At 38.4% G+C, this 25,236-nt stretch overlaps 1 protein-coding gene across 1 annotated transcript in view; it reads right to left on the bottom strand.

Annotated features, from left to right (window-relative positions):
• Positions 1 to 25,236, bottom strand: part of NET1 (neuroepithelial cell transforming 1) — a 93,019-nt gene that overhangs the window by 12,341 nt on the left and 55,442 nt on the right. The gene's annotated exons all lie outside the window — the stretch shown is intronic.

Raw genomic sequence — 25,236 nt, 5'->3', positions numbered from 1 at the left:
TTTGGCTACTTCAGATTATGAAGTATTTCTTGGACTTAAAGACAGATTTTTTCTGTATGTTTTTAAAAATTATTATCTGTGTACCAATGTTATAAAAATACACAAAAGGTGATTTCTGTTCTAAAAATGGATTAGGGTCTTCTTCTAGTTAACTGATTTTTACGTAATCTTGACAAAGTCATAATAATTTGCAAAAACAATTCTAAGGATTTATTAGGAGCAGAGAAATCTTCTATGTAAAAGGCACTAATTCTAGATACTGTGGATGATACAAAAAAAAACAGGCGGTTTCATATCTGGTCCTAAAGTGTTAACAGGCCATTGTGAAAGTCAGGCAACATGAAGAAATGACTAATACAAGACAGCTTTTGAAAATTCCAAAATAAGTTGTATAGTAAGTGCTACAGGAGTTCCAAGAAGGAAGACCACTTTTGGTGGTCTTCCAGGCTAAGATGTGGTTAGGAAAGACAGTAGGAAGAGGTGACAAGATGTTATTTTAGTGGTGCCTTATAGGGCATTTATTGTTTTTCATAGATTTAAGCAAGGGAAAAGTGCAGGGCTTGACCAAAGGAGGATGAAGAAGTGAACTCTGTGAGGTTGCAAGCTGTGGTTAAAAACAAGCAGTTTTATTGTGCAGGTGAGGGAGACAATGGAATCTATGTTGTAAGAAGATGTAAGTGGTTGGTGTTTAAGGTAGGTTGGAAAGATAATGCAAAAATCTTAATTGGACATCAAGAACTTTGCCCAAGGTAGGGACAGCGGGAAAGAAAAAGAATATACGCAAGAGAAAATACATTCAAGAAGCCAAAGATTTTAAAGCTAGGAGGGATACATGATAAAAAAAGAAAAATAAGGAAGAACCAAGTTTGAAACAAAATTCTGAGTTTCATTTTACATCTATTGTGCCTTAGATGGTAGAAGAACAAGCAAATGAAAATATACAGCTATTAGTCTGAAATGTTGGACCGGGATCTGGAAGTAATACCAGGGGTAGATTTAGAGCAGAGTTAGCCACCCAGAGGTCAGAGGTGAAGCTTTGGGCATGAATGAGATGCCAGGAAGAGAAAATCTGGACAAAAGGAACAGGGGTCCAAGGATCTAACTTTGGAGGAATGCCAAGAGAAAGAATTCTGTACAAGGATCAGTAAGAAGGATTAGGTTAATGGTGACCTCACGTGTGCAAGTTCAGTGGAATAAAGACAGAAGGTAAACTGCAGAGATTGAAGAGTGAATACAGCAGAATAAGAATTAGTGGGTGCAGAATGTATAATGAAAAATAATCTCTAAAGTATAATTCATGGAGGTATGCAAGACAATGTAGTGTTACTTGCAGGAAGGATCAATTCTGCCCTTCCTTAGCCACCAACGTGCTTTGTATATACAATTATTTTAATTCATCTGTCTGCTATGAGAGTATTTTTTAAAATTTATTTTTAAGTAATGGAGATTGCTTACATTTCTTCATCTGTCCTCTATTACCTAATCACACCTGGGTGATATGTGTGATGTGGTTGGCCTTAAGAGTGGTCGATTATAAAAGATGTTTTTATATAGTATTAAAGTGGAAGCACCTTAAGAGATCATGGATCCAATTGCCTAATTTTATAGGTAAAAAAAGCAATCTGCCTAAGTTCTCAGAGCTAATAAGAAGATCCTGAGTTAAAACTCAGAATATAGTCTGATTCAGTTAGTTTTTTTAAAAAATGGTGTAAGTCAGTCAATACTTTATGACCACTTTGTTTCATAAGAGAATAAAGTTCTGTGAGAATTAAGAAAGAAGCTGCTAGGGAGTTCGTATGGGTCTCTTACCCAACATCTTTCTCAATACTGTGTTTTCCCTTTAGTTCTGATAGAAATAAGGCCAAAATAACGAGACGGGACATCTTTTATTTCTTTCCTTTAACTGAGGACCCAAGAGGTAAAGGTAGGTGTTTTTATATGTAAAAATAGAAAGCTTACATGAGCCTAATAGGGCCTACAGGTGATAGCTAGGCCACAAAAATCCCAGCTTATCCACATTAAAATCTTAGTTTCATTTTGAATAATCAGGTTTGTGGTATAAATATAATTGAGACAACTGTAGATGAATCTAAAGAAGGAACAATGAACAGGTGAATGTGCAACTGGCACTCTGAAAGAATCAGGAGCCTTTACAATCAATGTTCCATAGAATCAGAACATTTAGCACTGTTTCATAAAATGAAATGGTCCTTTGCGATCATGAACCCACCCTCCTTGGTTTTCTTGAAGGATGGTGGTGAAAAATAGAAGAGAAAAATGAGTTCCTACTCTGTGCTAAGAGATTTATGCATATTATCTTATTTAATCAACACTATATGGTACATATAACTTCATTTTATGGAGGGAGGAAACGGGGGCTTAGAGAATTGAAGAAACTTATCCAAAGTTGCATGGTTAATCATTGACTAAATAGAGACTTGAATCTGATCTGCTCAACTCCTATTACAACACACGTTCCAAATAAGATGATATATGTTCTGGTATATACTGGTATATAATAGTAAGTGCTCAGTAAAACTGTTAATGTCATTCAGTGAGTTAGTAGCAGACTAGGTATAAAATCTGTCTCCTGAGTCCTAAGCTAGTAATCACTAAATAACTGTCAATACTTAACAGAGAAGAAAACCATAAAGAAGGTTGAGAGATTAGTTGCCTTATAGGTGTTTTGTATCAAGGTACGGTAACTTAAAATATAGTAATAAAATTGTTCACATTGTTAAACTTTCAAAGAAATACTATTTCAAGTGATGTTAGTGCTTTAATTATCATATTTATATGACTTACTACAAATGGCATAATTGGGCACAGGTTGGTTAAGTGTCTTTTCTTTGTGTAGAAGATTTAGAATTCATCAACTTAAAAACTTAAGTGGGTTATCTAAAAATAATAATGCAGCTTTATAAAAGACATCTAGTTTTTGGTAAAAGAATTACTGTCTCCCAAAGATCAGTTTAGTTACAGACTTTGTTCTTCAGCTTGTGTGGAAGCTTTAATGCTTTCTTCTCTACAATATGAATAAAGTAAAGAGAAAGACAACATTGTAAAGCTTCTTTTAATGTTAAAAACTGTCTGGAATTTAGAAGTGAATTTAGAGCATAAAGTAATCATTGCTTTTTTTGGTCTAGATATTATTTTTTTATTACCTTTGTCTGGAATAATAGAAAGCAATTGCAAATTAGGCTAGGAAAGCCATATTATGAGCAAAGGGAAAACAAAATCTAAGTTCTCTGCTGCCCTCTACATGAAATATTGTGAAATGCAATTGTGAACCTGTTCTTTCAATTCTGTAATTATGTCTGTAAGGACCTTTTCTATGAATGACTGCTTAAACAATTTTTTTATCCATAGAAAAATATGGATGAACTTTACCCCTAAGTAGGTTTCATATTTTATATTACTAAATTAAACATGTAATTTTTAAAAATCACACAAGTGTATAAAAAGATTGCACAGCTCACAGGAAATATATTAAGGACTTTTTCTTAATATAACAAAAAACTATGTTCCATTTTACAACCCCAGAGTTCAAGATGACAATTATCTACTAAATTTCTCATTAAAAATTGGTTAGTTAAAATAGAATTCCAAATCTTACTAAAAAAGGAAACAATGAAATATTAACAAAATGGAACTTCTGAGAAATCAGAGTTCCAAAATATCTAGCAGTAAGTAAAAAAAATTAAAGGCGGTTACATTTGGACTAGTATGAAAGAAAACAATAATAAATCTATATGTGGATTCGAGTTTTCAGAAATCCTTTGGATTAAAAATTTGAGTGTCTCCAAGCTTATCTAGGAATTTAGTTTGGGAGTATAAGTTCAGATCAACTAAATACTCTTAGAAAGACTGTAAACAGAGTAGTTTGATAGGCTAAGTGGTTTGGTATTATCAAAACAATGGTTCTTTTTGCAATGATAATAGAAACAGCAATAAAGTGGGCTACTGGTGCAGTCAGTGGTGTCTTTATCTCAAGTACACAGTATAAAAAATAGTTTCCAATCTCCATAAATTCACATATGCTTTCTCCCACTTTTCCTGAAATTCAGCCAAGGCCAAAAATGAAAGACAAAACAATACCATGTCTTGTGCCCAGCCTTATATCTTCTCAGCCCACTTTTTACTTTAGTCATTGCCACAGCAACCGGCTTCATGCAGTTGTAACCTGACAGTGCCTTGCTTCAGTCGCACTGTTTATCTCTTGCTTTCCACCCTGGACTTCTTGTATGCTGCTGTGTGGCATTTACATGCGTGTAACTTGGTAGTGTGAGAGATTAACGCTCATGGGGCGACCATTGACTAATGGGGTACAGGAGCTGGTGGATACATGCTTCCGTCTTCAGTCCCTTGAGAAGACAATTCCACAGCTCTTCAGAGGGTCCCCAGCAAGATCAAGCCTCAGTTGCTCATAGAAGTGACCAGCTTAATTATAGACACTTGGATTGGCCTCTTTCTCTGTTTCACATCCCCATTCCTGTTCCCTGGGATCATACCTTAAAACAGATAATCTGTAAATCAACCCTTGTCTCAGACTCTGATTTCTGGAGGGAACCTAGAAGACACTGCTACTGAGACTGGTGCTAAGATCAGACACACAAGATGGGATACAGAAATTAGCACCACCATCAAAATTACAGAATGCAGAAATGCTGGTCTCCATTATATCCCTGTTCAATTCATCTGTATTCCTCCTAAAACAATCAGAGGTATTGTGGTGAGTATCAGTGGATTACTGTAAACTTAACTCGAGTAGTAGCTCTAATTTCAGCTAGTTATTGTGCAAGATGTAGAATCTTCACTGGAACAGATCAACAAACCCTCTAACATTTGGTATATAATTACTGACCTGGCCTATGGATTCTTTTCAATCCCCATTAGTAAGAAGGATCAAAAGTAGTTAGTTTTTATGTTGGAAGGACAGCAGTCTACGTTTGCTGTCATGTCCTAAGGCTATTCTCTGTCACAAAGAATCCACAGGAACCTTGATATTCCATGGACTATCATGCCAGTCCACTGGCATATCATAGTATGATATCATGCCAGAATGGTATCATAGTATGATGACATCATACTAACGGACCTAGTGAACAAGGAGTGGCAAGTATTCTGGATAACCTTGTAAGATATACCTACTAAAGGGTGGGAGATAAGGGTGGGAGATAAATCCATGAAAATTCAGGGGATGTCAACATTAGAAAAGTTTTTATGGATTCAGTGGTCTGGGGCTTCCTGGGATATCTCCTCAAAGGTAAAGGACAAATTGTTGCACTGTACATTCCTTAGCACTAAGAAAGAGGCAGAGCACTTGGTAGGGCTTTTACATTTTGGAGGGAGTATATACTACATTTGGGAATTCTGCTCAGACCCAATCATAGGGTAATCTGAAAGGCTGATAGTTTTGAGTGGGACACAGAGCAAGAGTAGTCTCTGTAGCAGGTGCAGGCTGTGGTGCAAGCTGTCTTCCAAGCTGTCTTCCTGCTCAGGTCATATGACCTAGCATATGTTATCAACCTTGAAGTATTTGTGGTAGGCAAGGATGCTGCATGACATCTCTGGCAAGGCCAAGAAGAGAATTACAATGCAGATCTCAAATATTTGGAAGCAAGGCTATGCATTCCATGGCAAAAAAATGACTTGCTGTTTGAAAAGCAACTACTGGTGTGCTAGTGGTCCAATTAAAGCCCAAGGACCTGACCATGGGATATCATGTACCTTTGCAATCAGAGTTGCTTTAATATACCTTTGCAATCAGAGTTGCTTTAAATGAACAAAGTCAGATTTGTTGAGTTATAAGGTTGAGCAGGTGCCATGGCAATCTGTTATATGATAGAAATGGAATATTTGGTATCAGGCCTAAGCAAGACCAAAAGGCACATAAGTTACATGAACAGATGGGCCAGATTTCCACACTACACATTACATTACACTGACACTTCCTCAACTTACATCTCTAGCCTCACTTGGTGGTGGTGGGATAGTTCTCTATAACCAACTGACAAAAAAGAAAAATTTGGCCTTAGTTCAGAGATGGATTAGCGTCATTTGTTGTCACAAGAGGAAAATGGACCACTACTGCACTGTAGTCCCATTTAAGGCTAATCCTGAAGGAGAGTGGTAAAGGGAAATATTCCCAGTGGGCAGAGAAAAAAGCAGGACACATGGTTGTTCCCTTTATATGGAGGAAGAAATGGCATGTAGTATAAATATATACAGGCTCCTGAACAGTGGCAAATGGCTGGGCTGGTTGGTCAGGGGTTTGGAAGGAGTAAGATTGGAAAAGTGGAGAAAAGAAAATTTGGAGAAGAGGCATATGGATAGACCTAGAGGACTGGACACAAAGTGGGAGGATCTTTGTCTCACGTTAATGTTTATTAGGGAGCACAAAGGCACTAGTGCCTAGGAGGCACTAGGTAGATAGGATGATTTATCCTAAGGATTTCAGCTAGTCTATCTCCTGGACCACCCCAGAACTTGTACAATAGAGAGTACACAAAGAGAGTGGTAGGTATGTAGACAGACATGAAGGCAATGTGTGGGTACATCAGAAAAGGCTCTCTTTTACCAAGGCTGATCTAGCCATTGCCACTGTAGAATGCCTAACTTGTCAGCAGTTGAGAAATGATGCTGAAACCTGGATATATAGCCTCTCCTCCTGAGTAGACCACTAGCCATCTGGTGGCTAGTTCATTACATGGAATCCTGATTTGAGAGTGGGCAGTAATTTATCTTTGCTGGAATTGACATCTCTACTGGATACTGAATTGCCTTCTCTATCTTAAGGGCTTCTGCCAGCACCAACATCTGAGAGTTTAGAGAATACCAGATTTACCAGAATGAGATCCCACACCTCAGACTCAGGGATCTATCTTATTGTAAAGGAATTACAACAATGGAAGGTAAATCACAAGATCCACTGTCCTTTCCATATACTCTCATACACAGAAGGTGAGAGCTTAATAGAACAATAGAATTATTTATTAAAGGCTCAGCTACTGCACCAGCTCAGGGATAAAATTCTGCAGGGTTGGAGCACTGCCCTTCAGAATGTGAAACAGCTTATAGTGCTCTGTCCTTAACAGCTACAATATTTGGTTCCTCGTATTGGCCCCTCTCATCATCATTCCCAGAGAGAAGGGTTTGTGTTTCCCATTGCTGCAGTCTGGCTCTCTTGGTTAAGTCCTTGTTTTGGGGTTGGACTGGAAAGCAATGTGGGTAAGATTCCACTTTGGGTCAGGATTCCCCTGAATTTGAAGCTACAAATACCATCTCGGCATTTTGGTTTCCTTATGCTGGTGGAAGAGCAGGCAAAGAAAGAAATGATAATATTCGTAATTCTGATTACCATGAGGCACTATGAGTGCTACTTCTAAACGGGTAGGAAGAAGTACAACTGGAACCGAACATTTTCACTAGGGTGACTGTTGTTGCGTCAATGTTCAAGGTAAGGGCAAAGGAGCAACTGTAGCAATAATGGCTCAACAATAAACTGAGGGTTTACTGTAGATCCCTCAAGGATGAAGATGTAGCAAGTACCTTAACCCACTGAAGTCTGAGGGTCAGGGAGATCTATTAAGGGTGGTGAAGGAGTGAGACAATGTTTATCAATTATGGCTTTAAGCAGCAGCAGAAACTGTAGCTTGTTCCTCTGTATTAAAACTTTTGTAGAGATTGTGTCTTGTCACTGCCTGAAGCCTCTGTAACAGACTGGATTTAATGGAGTGCCTGAGCACTTCTGAATAGTGCAGGGGGCATACAGTATCAAAACATCACTTGTATCTCCCGTCACATGGTGTCTCCCTACCCTTTAATCCTTTGAACCACAAATCACTCACTTTCTGCTCTAGGGCTTCTCTAATGCTTCATGAATGTATATCCTGCAAGTACTAGGGAATATACATCTTATGGGGCAACCTTTAACCAATATGGGATGGGAACGAGTCAAGAAGAACCTCTCCTCTTCTACTGTGGGTATGTTCTACATGACTCCTCAGAGGGCCCAGCAGGACTGAACCCCATTTGCCAAAGTCAGTAAGATTCCATTGTACTGGTTTTTCCTCCAACCTGTTTCACTCTTCTCAGTCCCATATTTCCCCAAATAAACTGCCTGCATGCAAGCCTTTACCTCAGATTCTGCTTTCTGGGAGGGAAACCTAGGCTAACACACCCACATTTTAAATTAAAGGAAGCAAGAGCAATTGGCACCAGCCACCAGGTCAGGATGAGGGAAATCTATTATGGATGGTGGAGGAGTAAGATAATGTTTTTCATTTTCAATTATGGCTTTCATGCAGGCTTACTCATTAGAGCCAGATCATGGAATGAACTATTCACAGCAGCTACAGACATCTTCACTTCATTTCTCCAACCAAAATAAGAAGAGGACTGAGAAATAAAGTTGTTGGTCTTTGAGGCCTGTAGTTTTCATGTAAGGATAACAATTCTTTCCCTTCCTCCAATCATCCTTCCCTTAGGGACTTTCATGTAGAGAGAGGGCCGAGATCGTACTGACCCCACATGAGTTTCTAGTTCCCTAGGATGAGGAATATGGGTCTCACATGTACTCTAAAGCATCAGTGTTGGCAGTGGAAAATGGATGAGATTGAGGGCTATGGTCTTGCTGGGATGGTAGCATCAGGGTAGGCAAAGAGAAGCATGCATTGGAAAGATGCATGGTATGATACCTGCTAGGGGTCATCCAAAAGATGTGGCTAAATGTTGTAAGTGACTGCCAATACCTAGGGTCGCTGTACAGAAATGGATCCTCTTTATTAGAGCATCCTGGAGCCACCACTCATCCTCCTTGACGCCATAAATAAGTTACAACAGAAGTTATAGCCAACAATGAAAAGAATTGCAGTCTCATCCAGTTAGGTAAAGATATTCTTACTCTATTTCTACTTCTTTCTCCTTGCCTAACATCCTAGAAGAGCTGGGGTCTAGGGGAGGGAGGAAGGTAAAGTGTGCAAAGAAATATGTGTCCTCCGTAAGTTTCTAGAGTCACAGGTAGAATCTTTGCCTCCCACTAGAATGTAAGCTCCATGAGGGCAAAGCTTTATTTTGTTCTTTAACACCTGTCAGGCACATACTAGGAACTCAGGAATGAATGAACGAACGAATGAATGATGAGTGTATGTGCTGGAGGGATGGAAAAAAGAGCTATAAATCGCATTTGGGATTAATATTTATCATTAAATACTGAAAACAGCTCTTATATTTAGGTCTTTGATCCATTTTGAGTGGCTATATAATCTACACCAAGTCACACAACTAGTAACACACAACTAGTAAATAACTTCAAAAGTTAGCGCTCATAACCACTAACCAATCTTTCCTGGACCTATTGTAATTTCACTTGACTTATGGCTTGCTTTGTATTAGTTAACAGAGCAAATAGAGACTTTTCTAGAAGCAAAGATAAAACAGAATAAAAGGGTGAAAATAACCTTAAAAAAAACAGAGGAATATTTCACAAGACCAAAACAAAAGAATCTTCGGATTAAGAGGGCGATAGAATGCCAAACAGGATAAATAAAAAAAGTTAACAAAAAAACCTCAAACTATAAAAATGTTATAGCATTCATGCGAATAATCCAATAAAGAGATCAAAACAATAGATTGGAAAAAAGCATCTGCATTCAAGTCTTTTGCCCATTTTTAAATTGGATTGTTTTTCTGTTGTTAAACTGAAGGATTTCTTTATATTTTCTGGATATTAAACCCTTATAGTATCTTTGGTTTCCAAATATTTTCTCCCGTTGTGTAGGTTGTTGTTTTACTTTTATGATAAAGTCTTTTGCAGCACAAAATTTTTAAATTCTGACAAGGTGCCATTTATCTATTTTTAATTTTGTTGCTTGTGCTTTAGGTGTAAAGTCTAAGAAACTATTGCCTAACACAAGGTCCTGAAGATGTTTCCCTACGTTTTCTTCTAGGCATTTGATAGTTCTGGCTCTTATATTTACGTCTTTGATCCACTTTGAGTTGATATTTGTATATGGTGTGAGGTAGGGGTCCTCCTTCATTCTTTTGCAAAAGGAGATAGAGTTTTCCCAGCACCATTTGTTGAAGACTATTCTTCCCCAGTTGAGTGATCTTTGATTCTCTGTCAAAAATCAGTTGGCCATAAATATGAAGGTGGATTTCTGAGCTCTCAATTTTATTCCATTGGTCTATATGTCTGTCCTTGTGTCATATGGTTTGATTACTGTGGCTTTGTAATAAGTTTTAGATCAGGAAGTGTGAGTCCTCCAACTTCATTCTTCATTTTCAAGGTGGCTTTGGCTGTCTGGGGCCTCTTAATGTTCCAAACAAATTTGATGATTGGCTTTTCCATTTCTGTAAAGAAGATTTTGGGAATTTTGATTGGAATTGTGTTGAATATATAAATAGTTTTGGGCAGAATTGACATCTTAACAATATTTAGTCTTCCAATCCATAAACATGGAATGTCCTTCCATTTATTTAGTTTTTTAAAATTTATTTTAGCAATGTTTTTGTAGTTTTCTGAATGTAACATTCTTGGTTAGATTTATTCCTAGATATTTGATTCTGTCAGTTGCTATTGCGAATGGAATTTCTTTCTTGATTTCTTCTTCCATCTGTTCATTGCTTATATATATAAACACTACTGATTTTTTGGATATTGCCTTTGTAGCTCACCACTTTCCTGAATTCATTTATTACTTCTAGTGGCTTTGCTGTATATTTTTTCAGGATTTTCTGTATATAGAATGTCATTTGCAAATGGGAAAGTTTTATTTCTTCCTTTCCAATTTGGATGTCTTTTATTTCTTTTTCTTGACTAATGGCTCTGGCAAGAACCTCTAGTACAATGTTGAATAACAGTGCTGACAGTGAGCATCCTTGTCTTGTTTCTGATCTTAAAGGGAAAACTTTCAGTCTTTCAACATTAAGTAGGCTGTTAGCTGTGGGCTCTTCATATGTGGCCTTTATCATGTTGAGGATGTTTCCTTCGATTCCTAATGCTCTAAGTGTTTTTATCAAGAAGGGGTGCTGGATTTTGTCAAATGCCTTTTCTGCATCTCAGATGATCATGTGCTTTTCTCCCCCTTCATTGTGTTAATGTGGTGTATATCATTAATTGATTTTCTTATGTTGAACCAACTATGCATACCAGGGATAAATCCTACTTCATCATGATGTAAATTTCTTTTACTGTGCTTGCTGGATTTGGTTTGCCAGTATTTTGTTGAGGATTTTTGCCACCTATATCGATAAGAGATATTGGTCTGAAGTTTTTGTGTGTTTGTGTGTGGTATCTTTACGTGGCTTTGGTATGAGGATGATGTTGGTTTCGTAGAATGAATTAGGGAGTATTTCCTCTTCTTCAATTTTTTGGAAGGGCTTGAGCAAAATTGGAGTTAAGTCTTCTTGGAATGTTTGGTAGAATTCTCCAGTGAAGCCATTTGGTCCTGAGCTTTTCTCTTGTTGGGAGGTTTTTTATGACTGATTCAATCTCATTACCAGTAATTGGTTTGCTGAAATCTTCTATTTCTTCTTGAGTCAATGTAAGTAGCTTGTGTGTTTCTAAGAATTTGTCCATTTCATTTAGGTTACCTCATTTATTGGCATTCAGTTGGTCATAGTATCCATGTAGAGTCCTTTTTATTTCAGCAGGGTCAGTAGTAATGGCCCCTTTTTCATTTACGATTTCTGTTATTTGAATCCTCTCTTTTTCTTCGTCAGTCTAGCTAAAGGTTTGTTGATTTTATTCATCTTTTTGAAGAACCAACTTTTGGTTTAGTCGAATATCTCTATTTTTGTTGTTGTTGCTGTTCTCTATTTCATTTGTCTCTGCTCTGAAGTTTATTTCCTCCTTCTACTCACTTTGGGTTTAGTTTGCTTCTTTTTCTAGTTCTTCCAGTTTTGAAGTTATGTCTCTGATTTGAAGTCTTTCTTCTTTTTTAATGTAATTATAAGTATTTAGAGCCATAAATTTCCCTCTCAGTACTGATTTTGTGCATCTCCTAAGTTTTGTTAGATTGTATTTTCATTCGCCTCAAGATATTTCCTAATTTTCCTTCTGATTTCCTTTTTAACCATTGGTTGTTTAAGAGTATGTTGTTTAATTTCCACTTATTTGTCAGTTTTCCATTTCTCTGTTATGGATTTCTAGCTTCATTCTGTTGTGGCCAGAGAATATATATTATATGATTTCAGTATTTTTTAATTTATTGAGACTTGTTTTGTGATCTAACTTACGAGCTATCCTGGAGAATGATCCATGTGCACGCAAGTATGTATATTCTGTTTTTGTTGGGTGAAGTGATCAATATATGTTGTTAGGTCTACTTAGTTTAGAGTATCTTTTAAGTTCTTTTATTTCCTTATTGATCTTCTGTCTAGATATTCTATCCATTATGGAGAGTGGAATATTAAAATCTCATACTATTAATGTAGAACTATCAATTTCTCCCTTAAAATCTCTGAGTATTTGCTTCATTATACCTTGGGGATCTGCTGTTAGGTGCATATATATTTATAATTCTTATATCTTCTTGTTGTTCCCTTTATCAGTAGATGATGACCATCTTTGTCCCTCGTAACTGTTTTTGACTTAAAGTCTATTTTATCTGATATTAGTATAGCTACCCCAGCTCTCTTTTGGCTAGTACTTGCATAGCATATGTTTTTCAATCCTTTTACTTCCAGTCTACTTGTATCCTTGAATTTAAGGTGAGGCTCTTTCAGATAGCATATAGGTGGGTCAATGCTTTTTTATCCGTTCTGCCAATCTCCGCCTTTTGCCTGGAGAGTGTAATCCATTTACACTTAGAGTCACTACTGATAATATAGGACTTCTCTTCTGCCATTTTGCTGTTTAGCCTTTGCAAGCCTTATACCTTTACCTCAATTAAATGCCTACTTATATATTTATTTGCTTTTTTGTCTTGTACCATGTTGAGTGCCTTCCCATTTCTATCTGGACATATTTTTCATCTATTCTCCTTATGATTACCATAAGGTTAAAATTTAACATCCTAAATATACAGCAATCATATTTGGTTTAATACCAATTTAATTTCAATAGAATGCACATATAATTTTTTTTTCCTATAGCCATCTCTCCCCCATCATTTTTTTTCCTATACCCCTCTGTCCCAACATTTTTTGTACTTGTCACCACTTATATCTTTGTACACTGTATGTCCAAAAACATAGAGTTATCATTGCTTGTTACACTTTTGTATTTTAGCACCTGTAGGAAGTAAGAAGTGGAGTTACATATCAAACAATACAATGCAATAATACTGGCATTTATAATTACCCAAATGGTTACCTTTACCACAGGCCTTTATTTCTTTATGCTGCTTTGAACCACTGTCTTGTGTTCTGTCTGAATAACCACTGTCTCGTGTCAGTCTGAATAACTCCTTTTAGTATTGTTTGTAGGGCAGGTACACTGGTGATGAACTCCCTCAGCTTTTGTTTATCTGAGAATGTCTTGATCTCTCCCTCATCTGTGAAAGACAGTTTTGCCAGATATAAAATTCTTGGTTGGCAGTTGTTTTCTTCCAGCACTTGAAGTATTTCAGCCCACTGACTTCTTGCTTTCATGGATTCTGATGATATTGGCATTCAATCTAATTGGGACTCCTTTGTATGTAATGTGTTGCTTTTCTCTTGCAGCTTTCAGAACTCTCTCCTTGTCCTTTGCATCTTATAGCATGATCAACAGATGACAGGGTGTGTTTTTCTTCACTTATTCTGTTTGGTGTTCTCTGGGTGTCTTGGATTTGCCTATTCACATCTTTTGCTAAGTTTGAGAAGTTGTCTGTCATTATTTCTTTGACCATTCCTTCTACCCTTTCTTCTCCTTCTGTGATTCCCATAATGCATATATTCATATGCTTGATGGTGTCCCAGAGGTGTCTTAGGCTATTTTTGCTTTTAATATATATATAGTTTTTGATCCTTAGTCTCACTCATTTCATATAAAACATGTTCGAGTTCATTGATTCCTTCTTCTGCTAGCTCCAATCTGCTCTTGAAACGCTCCTGAGAAATTTTCATTTCAGTTACTGTGGTCTTTGACTTCAGCAGTTCTGTTTGGTTCCTTTAAAAATATTTTATTTCTTTACTAAGATTCTCATATTGCTCATTCCATCATTTTGCTGATATCCTTTAGCTATTTCTCTGTACTTGCCTTCATGTCCTTGAGCATTTTTAAGATCTTTTTTTTAAAGGCTTTGTTCAGTATGTCCACATTCTCATCTTCTTCATTGGTGTTTTTGGTATTTTTTATTCTCTTCCTTTGGATATGCCATCATTTCCTGTTTCTGTCTTGTACTTTTTTGTTGTACACTGTACATTTTAATATTTTAAAAATTTAACTCTGGAATTTATTCCCTGAGATGTCTGTTTCTTGATTTTATAACCAGCTGGTGATAAGACAGTTTTTCTTGAGCTTCAGCCCTCCTATCAGGAAGGTCTGCCCAAGGAAAATGTTCTGTGTAGGGTTTTCCCTATCTTTCTAGGCCTGGGCTTTTGCCTGTTAGTTGTTTTGGGGTTCCCCTGTTTACAGGAGTTTGGCTGTCTCCTCTGTTTCTAGGAGACAGACTTCCCTCTCCTGGGTGTCTGAAGCCAGAAGGCCTTTGCCCCAGACTGTCTGCCTCTATAGTTTATGACTTTCATTGTCACAAGCTGCTGTTGCGTGGAGGGTCACACACACAGGAGAGAACTTTCTCAGGTCAGTCTTTCCCAGCCCAAACAGGGCCAGGGACCCACAAAGGAGGAATAGATTGGCTCCAAAGTGACCTAGGGAGGGGTTCTGGAAGGGCAACAAGAGCTTCTCTAAAAGCCCCCCAAAGCTGAGCTTTCCTGGCCTTCTCAGCAAGGGCACTCCTTCAACCAACTGCCCAAAGTACAGCATCCTTAAGTCTCCACCACAGACACCACTGTCTGGGGCAGACTGAAACAATGGCTGCTGCATCTTTGTCAGGAGCAGGTTGAAACAATGACTGCCTTCAGGGTTGGGCCCCCGAGATATGAATTTGTTAATCAAAAGCCATGACCAGCGATCGGCTATGCCCACCCCTGGTCTTGAGGAAGGATTTTTATGTCCCTTTCTATTACCAGCGGGCTAGCCAGGGGCTGGACCCCAAGGCAGCCTGCCGTGGGAGTAGGGGATGGGCACCAGTAGATCCCTCCCGAGAGAGCAATTTATTGTTCTTTATCATAATTTATCAGCCTCTTCTTCCTACTCTTGCCTGGATGCTGTACAGTGTTCTGGTCTGAAGTTTCAAGAGAGTTGTTTCACCACAATTGCATGGAACTTTGAATAGGAAGTGAGATACGGTAGGTTAGTATAGGCTGGAGTGAAATAGTGACACATCCCAGAGTAATTTGGGCAGATAATAAAAAACATATTTACAGCCTCCCCCTCCCCAGCCCCGAGGATCTGGGGGAAGGTGCGGATATGTTGGACATCCTCACCTGGACTGGTGTTGATGTTGTCATAAACACTGGGACTGGTGGTTTGATGTGCTGAGTCCTCGAGCAAGGGACTTGCCCTTATGGAGCTCATTACCACAAAGGAGAGTCTAAAGTTGTATGTAATGGTGCCTAAGAATCTCCCCCTGAGTACCTCTTTGTTGCTCAGATGTGGCCCTCTCTCTCTCTAACTGAGCCATCTCGACAGGTAAACTCGCTGCCCTCCCCGCTACGTGGGACCTGACTCCCAGGGGTGTAAATCTCCCTGGCAACGCAGAGTATGACTCCCGGGGATAAATGTGGACCTGGCATTGTGGGACTGAGAGTATCTTCTTGACCAAAAGGGGGATGCAAAATGAGACGAAATAGTTTCAGTGGCTGAGAGATTCCAAATGGAGTCGAGAGGTCACTCTGGTGGACATTCTTATGCACTATATAGATAACACCTCTCAGGCTTTAATGTATTGGAATAGCTAGAAGTAAATACCTGAAACTACCAAACTCCAACCCAGCAGTCTGGACTCCTGAAGACAATTATATAATAATGTAGATTACAAGGGGTGACAGTGTGATTGTGAAGACCTTGTGGATCACACCCCCTTTATCTAGTGTATGGATGAGTGGAGGAATGGGGATAAAAACTAAAGGACAAATGGGGTGGGATGGGGGGAAGAATAAGGATAGCAAAACCAAAAACCCAAAGTCTGTATATGTAATACTAAGTGACAAAGTATCCTTCCCCATGAATCCAAAAATATAAATTAATGTGGATAAACTACCAACATCCACAAGACCTATGTGGTATCAATATCTATAAAGGAGAAAGCAGAGAAAAATAAGACATTTGCCATATCTGAGTAAAAGAGAATCCCAAAACTGTCAACACAGATTCACTGTAAAATGAGACAGGCCAACTTGAGAACAGCAGCTGAAACTGGGAAGGTTTTTACATACTCAAGAGATCTGTGATTTTAAGGGATCTGTAGCTAGAATACCTGAGCCTTTCTAACTTTCACAGCTCACTCCCAGGAAGAAGTCCTCCACTAAGGAGAAAGTCCTAGGAATAGATTTCAAATTGAGTAGGAGAGAGGCCATAGAAGCAAAGGAGAGAGAAGGTTCAGATAAAACTTGGGTTGAAAAACAGATCCTGGAACACTTAAAGTAGGTGTCCATATACTGTGTGTATCTATCTATCTATCTATCTACTACCTACCTACCTACCTACCTACCTACCTACCTACCTACCTACCTACATTATATTTGCCATTTCTCAAAAACAACAGAAGAGGGAGCTAGAGTCATAAAGCTAGAAAAACTCTACTAACTCATTCCTTCTCACTCAAACTATTTTCACATCAAAATGAGCACTAGAAAATTATAGGAGTCAAATCCCATGAAAAAAATTTAAAAGAAAGAAAAGGTATAGTATGGGAAAAAATAACATCCCTACAGACAATTAAAAAATGGTAGAAAAACATGCCCATGAAACACAAAACTATAATGTAATATTTCAAAATTAGCTTTGAAAGAACATAAATCAGCACTAGAAAGGTGGTAAGAGTTAGGAAAGAATTAGAAATAAAAGAAAAAAGTTTAAGTTCAGAAATAAAGACTAATCTAGAAGAAACATAAAAGCAAATAAACCCTACAAATCATGCCTTAACTTTCAGTATGCTAGGAAAATCAATCCTCACCATTTACCATTTGGGTCCAAAGGACTCAAAAATACTTAAAAAATATTTTTAATATTTTAAGTCATTTTACAAATCATATAGAAGAATAAAGAGACAGTAAAAAAACAACATGATTAGAAATTTTAATAATAATTTAGACATAGCAAGCCTCTTTGTATCAAGTAAATTTTGGTGCCCTAACACTATAAACATCACACCTGGCATATAAACATCACACATCTTTGTAGTGAAACATGATGGTCCAGGTTCTTTGCACCCCTCACTGTGCTATGATAGGGATCATATTATGATCCTTACCTATACTAATCAAGCTCTCTTCCTCAGTTAAAAGACCCATCTTAAACCAGATTTCAAAATCTAAATATCCTGTCGTTGCCCTCTCTCCTCTGGGACATAACTAAGATTCCTGAGATCATGCTTTCCCTTACTGGGGTAAGAAGAAACTCAACTCTGTGATAGCCACTGGTTGGTTGGGTAATAATTTTCAGAGAACCAGGAATCATAATCATTAGAGCCTAGAGTACTGCTGTCTGTCAATATACATTCACTGTCTAATAATTGTGAAAAATCACCCTCTTGACAATTTTCTTCTCTTTGTCATTATGGGTGGAAAATGCAAAATTCTGAATTCTAAACTGTTTATACTGAAACCTAAACACAGACTACAAAGAAAGTGTCTCCAGGCGCCAGCCTGCCACATGTTTGGCTGGACGCCCTATCTTGCAAGATTGTAAATAAATTCTTTTCTCCTCCAAAACCGAGTGAGCGTTTATTCCCTTACAGGTACCACTTTATTTCTGACAACATGGGGGCTCGTCCGGGACCCGAAGCTTCGGAGGGGGACCCCCGAGGTGGACAAAGGGAAGGTGCGCCCCGCTGATTGAGCAGTCTCGGACTCCGCCATTGGGGGCCCATCTCTGGCAGCTAAAGGGCCCGAGACCAGACGTTTGGATCTGCCAGTTGTGGATGAGAAAAGGGGGAAAAGGAAAAGACTGCCTCTGGTTAACCAGGCAACTCCGTGCACGGACCAAGGTAAGGAAAGAAATATTATATTACCTTGGTGGTTAAAGCATTCTAAGAGTCTGGGGCTGATCTTGAGGGAAAGATGTCCAAACAAGACTCAGAATGGGGACATTCTGATGAGCTTAGAGCTGATCCTAAGGGAAAGATGCTCAGGCAAGACTCAGAATGGGGAATTGAGGCAGTCAGCTGGCCGGGAATAAAGGGAAGGGGGTACCTTTAGGGTCCCCAGGGAACATTCCTCTAAATAATCCATTGGGAAACACGTTAAAACATTGGGCTAAAAGTAATTGGACCAAGGGAAAGGGTAAAAGAAAATGATCAAATATTATTGTTATGTTTAGACAAAAAAAAAAAAAAAAAAAAAAGGCATTTTGCTGCCAAATGTATTCCGGCCAAAATATAAGACAAACCTTGTGTGTCATGTTAATAAAAATAAACCTTTTTCCAAGGCAGAATTGAACTGTGCCATGTGCTGGCTGCAGAAAAAACAAAAAAAAAAAGAAACTAAAACCTGGGATAAGCATTCCCCCACCTTATGGTTTCCCCTCCCCCACTGGGGCGGGAACCATTAAAGCCTGGGGTTTTGGTGAAACCAGTCTATGCCCCCAGGCAATTGGAGAGCCAGTTAATGCTGACTGCTCCAGTAATTACAACCCACCAAAAGTTAAGAAAAAAAAAAAAATGGAGAGATTTCCAAAAGTTTCTGTTTCTAAAGGCTCCTAAAGAAAGGAAGGTAAGAGTCATTAATAAAAAGCCTAGCAAGGCTAGCTGAATAACAAATCGATTCTTAAACTCTGGTTTATGTAAATACCCCTTTCTTGGGAGAAGAAAGGGGAATGGGAAAGAGGACGGCTATGAGAGAAAGAGAGAGACAGCATCCACCTAAAATAAAATTGGCTGTACCCATATCCCCAAAGAATGATGAAAGTTGAGGTCTGAAGTCAAGTGGTCTCGAGCTGGGAGAGTGGAGTGGCCCACATGCATGAAAAGGGTGAATTTGCCCTGGGGGCTGAGGGTGGGCCTTCCACCTCAATGCTCTAGAAAAGTTTTGCCACCGCAGGACCCAGAGGGTGGAGCACATTCCCAGGGGAATGGGAAGAGCCTGGCCGCCACCCCACTGGTCAGAGAAGGTAGAGCCTTTACCCCGAAGAGGCAGAGTCTGGGTGGCACTCCGATGTTTAAGAAGGGTGGGGCCAAAAAGGTAATCTCCCCAACATCACCCCAGACTTTGAAGAGAAAAGGGCTGCCACAAAAGCCTCTGAAAAGGGTTGGACTCCCACTCCCTCAAGCCCCAAGAATACAATGTCATTCTGTTAATAACTCAGACTTTAAAAGGTCAGCTATATAAAGGAATTTTAGCCTAATATTCAGAGAAGATCCAAAAATTAATGAACGGCTGAATAAGCCATTGGAGGAAATATTCAGAGAGTCTACAAGGCAGGGAGGAAACAGACAAAAGTGAGATAGAGAAGTAATTCGAGCAGTTTAAAAAAAAAAAAAAGAGGAAGGGAATTTGTAGCATGGGATTTGTGTGATTCTCTATTCATATACTTATGTGGGGCTAAACAGGTATTAATAAATATATTTACATATTTTAGTGTGTTGTGTAATTAAGTCTAAGGCATGTGGAAGCTACATTTAAAGTCCCTTAATGTGTGTATCAGGGTATACAGGAAGTTATATGCACATTTTTTTAGGACTGTATTTAGATGCATTCTGAGAGTTAAAACTTCATGAATCTAATGGGAGTTTAAGTTGTATGTTTATACAGGAATGTGGGATAGTTGTATTTGTATGTAATAAAAGCATGTAATATAATTACGTAGGAGTCTTTGAAACTGTGGAAGTTTGTCAGTGTGTAATTTAAAACTTGGCAAAAATTTCCTGTGTACTCATCTATAGTAAACTGAAGCTATTTCTTTGTGTCTTTATAGCGTATACTAGTTTGTGTGTACTCTAAAGCTGGGCAATTGTGTGCAGTTTCACAATATTGTGAAGAATGAAAAAAAAAAGTGAGAAAAACTGTGTAAAAGTTTTCTATGTATGTGTAACAGTAGTGTATTGGCTGTACATGCTTGTAAACGGGAATAATGTATGTCTGTTTCGTATGGTTATGAGTGTGTATATAAGTTATATGTGTCTGTGTTCCAGATATATGAGACTGTGTATTCTTATAAAAAGCAGTATAATTTTTCTGATATATTTTGGGCAAAAGCAAAAGGTCCATACTCAAAGTGCAAGTAAATGTTCCTATAAAAGGAGTTAAGGTTCACTAAAGCTGAATTAAACAAACTTAGGACAGTGAGTGGTTCATATCTCTTCCCAGGTCTCCATTTGGTGATGCCAGGTTGCTATCTTAAAATTGAGTCTAATAGGAATAAAGACACCACATATATTGTCAAATACTACACACCAATGCTTGTCCTCCTCTCCCTGGAGAGTGGGTTTTTACTCATCTAACAGCAAAACTTGTGTGTATGTTCAGGGTATGCATATATGTGAATCAAGTATATTCAAGTGTCACTAAACTAGGTGTACTAAAAACTGAATTTTAAGTTGGCATTTAAGAGTGGTAAGCCTTTTTATGTTCATTAATCTTAGGTTATTGTAAATTATTGTTGTCCTTTAGTCTAATTGTTCCAGCCCGAAATGTTGGTAAGTTCTTGCTGCTCTTCATGCACATGACTTCAGGAGTGTCTGTACCTAAAGCAGGTATTAGCAGTTTTACACTAGGGGAGTCATTAGAGGGGTGCAAGCCATGTGTAATTTAGTACTTAGGCAATTAGAAGGTGTAGGCCTTTGGTTTTTAGTTTGCCTTTCCCCAGGAGGACTGAAGAGCTCCCCTCCCTAGACCCAAAGGATTTTTTTTTTCCCTTAAAAATTATATACTGGCCAAAGCAGTTATCTTAGGTTAGTTGTCTTTTTCTTACTCCCTTGTTACGGTCTCTTTGAAATGTTCTTTTATTGTATGTTTTTTTTATTTATTTTTTATTTTTTTTCCATACAGTTGATTTAAAAAGGAAAAAAAGGTTAAAAAAAAAAAGGAAAAAACAAGGGAAAAAATAAGTAGTGCCCCCTTGAGGAGCCTGTGGAGAATGCAGGGTATTGGCCTACCCCACCTCAATGGTTGCTAACATGACCACAGACATAGGGAACTGGTGGTTTGATGGGTTTAGCCCTCTACCGTAGGTTTCACCCTTGGGAAGATGGTTGCTGCAAAGGAGAGGCTGGGCCTCCCTATAATTGTGCCTAAGAGCCTCCTCCCGAATGCCTCTTTGTTGCTCAGATGTGGCCCTCTCTCTCTAGCTAAGCCAACTTGAAAGGTGAAATCACTGCCCTCCCCCCTACGTGGGATCAGACACCCAGGGGAGTGAATCTCCCTGGCAACGTGGAATATGACTCCTGGGGAGGAATGTAGAGCTGGCATCGTGGGACAGAGAACATCTTCTTGACCAAAAGGGGGATGTGAAAGGAAATGAAATAAGCTTCAGTAGCAGAGAGATTCCAAAGGAGCCAAGAGGCCACTCTGGTGGGCACTCTTACGCACAATTTAGACAACCCTCTTTAGGTTCTAAAGAATTGGGGTAGCTGGTGGATACCTGAAACTATCAAACTACAACCCAGAACCCATGAATCTCGAAGACAATTGTATAAAAATGTAGCTTATGAGGGGTGACAATGGGATCGGGAAAACCATAAGGACCACACTCCGCTTTGTCTAGTTTATGGATGGATGAGTAGAAAAATAGGGGAAGGAAACAAACAAACAAACATACAAAGGTATCCAGTGTTCTTTTTTACTTCAGTTGCTCTTTTTCACTTTAATTATTATTCTTATTATTTTTGTGTGTGTGCTAATGAAGGTGTCAGGGATTGATTTAGGTGATGAATGTACAACTATGTAATGGTACTGTGAACAATCAAATGTACGATTTGTTTTGTATGACTGCGTGGTATGTGAATATATCTCAATAAAATGAAGATAAAAAAAAAGAGAAAAAAAAATTATATAATGGCCTTGTCTTCTACTTTATCATCTCTCAGGCACCGTGGACTGCTGGCTCAGACCCTGCCTCTTAAATTTGCTGCCCATCGACATCAGCCCGGCAGCTAGGTTCTGATCCAGTCATGGAAAGAATCCAAACTTCAACCAATCTGGGAGGAACCCTGTCAAATCTTGCTGACGACTGAGACGGCAGTCCGAACAGCAGAAAGAGGCTGGACTCATTACACACGAGTAAAGGGACCAGTGCCTGAACCAGACAATAAGTATCCAGCAACTCAACCTAAATCCTGGAAAGTGACTCCCACCTCAGATCCCCTAAGGATCACTCTAAATAGGCAGCCATTAAAAAAACATACTAGGAGAGAGGAAAGGCTGGATTAAACCCTGTGTTTGCATTGTGCTCTGTGTATAGCTTAATAATGAAATTGCTTGTACTGATCATAATGTTCTATATTCAAGAAGTAACAGGTTCTGCTAAGCTGGTTACAAGTGTAGTCAAAGCTTAAAGTCTCAAACTGTACAATTTGATGTTTGTCAAGTAATTAGCTGTAAAAATCTAAAACATCAGCAACAACTGAGGGAAAATATAAGCATTTATGTAAGCAGACTGTTCAAATAGAGAGCAAAATTATTGGAGGGTGAACATTTGAAAGTATAACTTATGAGTCATCTAACCCCTGTTATTCTTAAAACACTGTTTGGTAAACCACAGTATGAGGGATGGGTCTTACCCAGGTTGAAGGAAAAACCATTAAGGGAAACTTGGCTGGAGTTTAACTCTCCAGTTCAAATTGACCCCAAGGTCATTAGAATACTTAAGGCCAAAGACTTAAAGCAAACCATAGAAATAGAGACAGGTTATGGAAATACAAATGCCTGGGTAAAATGGGTCAAATATACCATCCAGAGTCTAAACAGAAGTGACTGTTATGCTTGTGCAACCAAACAACCCACTGTTCAGATTATGCCCTTCCCCTTGAGGATGAAAAAGCATGAAAAGGAGTTTAGATGTATAACACTCCTCTTTCAAAATGCTACTCCTGGTGAAAGTTGTAGTACGTTGTCCTCCCTTTTCCCTCCAGTCCAGAAGGGAAGTGTCAAAGCCATACCAGCTTCTCACCTTGGTCCCGGAAACCACTCTGCCTGTCTCTCCAGATGGGAAGAAGTGCTCCAGGATCTTGGTACCATGGCTTTGTGTACACAGGTGTGGAATGTGAGCAAGGATAGTACTGGCAACTTCTCCAGCCTAACTATACCCCGAGCAGACCTCTGGTGGTACTATGAGAAAGGCATCCTCTGGGCAACACTACCTGAAAGGTGGGGAGGAACCTGTGCTCTGGTTCAATTGGCTATCTCATTTACCCTGGCATTTAAAAGTAATAAGAAAGTACCAACCCAAGGCAAAGGAAAAAAAAAAATGTACAAAATGTACCCGGTTTCTTCAATAAAAAAATGTTTGTAGATAGTATAGGGGTCCCCCGGAAAGTTACTAATAAGTTTAAAGCTAAAAATCAAGTAGCTGCAGAATTTGAATCATCCTTATTCTGGTGGGTCACCATCAATGCAAATGTAGATCATCAGCTAAAATTTATCAACTATACCAGGAATGACATTAAAGGAATAGCAAAACAGTTAGATGCCACTAGCTGAATAGCATGGGAAAACAAAATGGCCCTAGATATAATGCTAGCTGAAAAAGGAGGCGTCTCTGCTATAGTTAGGGGAAATTGTTGTACATTCATCCCCAATAATACTGCACCTGATAAAACTATCACCAAAGCCCTACAAGGCTTAATAGCCTTATTTCAAAAACTAGCAAAAAAATTCTAGCATTAACAACCCACTCACAAAATGGTTGGAAAACTGGTTCGAAAAATAGAAAGGAATTGCAACGTCTATTTTAATTTTCCTTATCATTCCAGCCAAAATGTTTATAACAGCTGAGTACTACATCATCCCGTGTGCCCAGAGGCTAGTTCAAAAACCCATCAAAACCACTCGAATCAAAAATAAAAAAAATCCCTATAATGAGAAATGTAAAAAAGCCCTTAACAAATTTGAGAATCTAAAATGTAAAAACTGAAAGAGTTTAAAAAAAGAAAGAGGAGGGAATCTGTAAGAAAGGGATAAGTTTAGTTTTCACATAGAGACAGCATGGAATAAGGGAAATGGAGGCAAAACCAGTTTAAACAAGCCCCATGATAAAGAGAAGAAAGAATCTGCCAGCCCCTTGTATGGAAAAGTAACCATGGTTACTGGAATGTAAAGAAATATGAGGTAAAATCAGAGGGGGGAACTCACAGCAAAAAGAAAAAAAAAAATTTTTTTTAAACTAAATGAACTCTCTGGGATAGGCTGATCAGTTCAAAATCTCAATAATGAGCTAGTTGGCTCTCTGGGATTGGCTGTACAAATTAAAATCTCAAAAGATAAATTAGTTAGTGTTCTCGGATAGGCTGTAACCTCTGTAGTATCCAGTCAATGGGGAAACAGGGGAGGGACTTGCGAATTAGGAGTAGGAGATTTAAAAATCACCATTCTCTTCCTCTGGAGCGCCAGCCTGCCGCATGTTTGGCTGGACGCCCTATCTTGCAAGATTGTAAATAAATTCTTTTCTCCTCCAAAAAAAAAAAAAAAAAAGAAAGTGTCTCCAGACTTCTTTTTTTGCTTTATTAAATACTTTCGTGAATGATGATTCACTATTTTGGGTAACACAATATGAAAATGAAGGATAACAGTTTACTTCACCACTGCATCATCCTTTTAGGTGACCCTATCACTCCCCTATTTGTTACTATTTTAGTCTTTTTTTTTTTAGCATAGTTGGAAATAACTTAATAATGAAGAAACAATTCCTAGAATGATGAAATAGCAAAATGTTTGAAGATATAGGAAAACTAAGATCACTAAGTTTCCACAATATCTTAGATTTATAAAAGGGTCTAATGGATCCACGTGGCAACTACAGTTTAGAACACATTTTACTCTTTCTAAAAATTATTATTAAATAAATTCTTTGTTCTTTAGAAGTTCTTACAGAAA

The sequence above is a fragment of the Choloepus didactylus genome, chromosome 8 (assembly GCF_015220235.1).
Source record: "Choloepus didactylus isolate mChoDid1 chromosome 8, mChoDid1.pri, whole genome shotgun sequence".
In the NCBI taxonomy this organism is placed as follows: Eukaryota; Metazoa; Chordata; class Mammalia; order Pilosa; family Megalonychidae; genus Choloepus; species Choloepus didactylus.
This window is presented reverse-complemented; position numbering and strand designations above follow the sequence as displayed.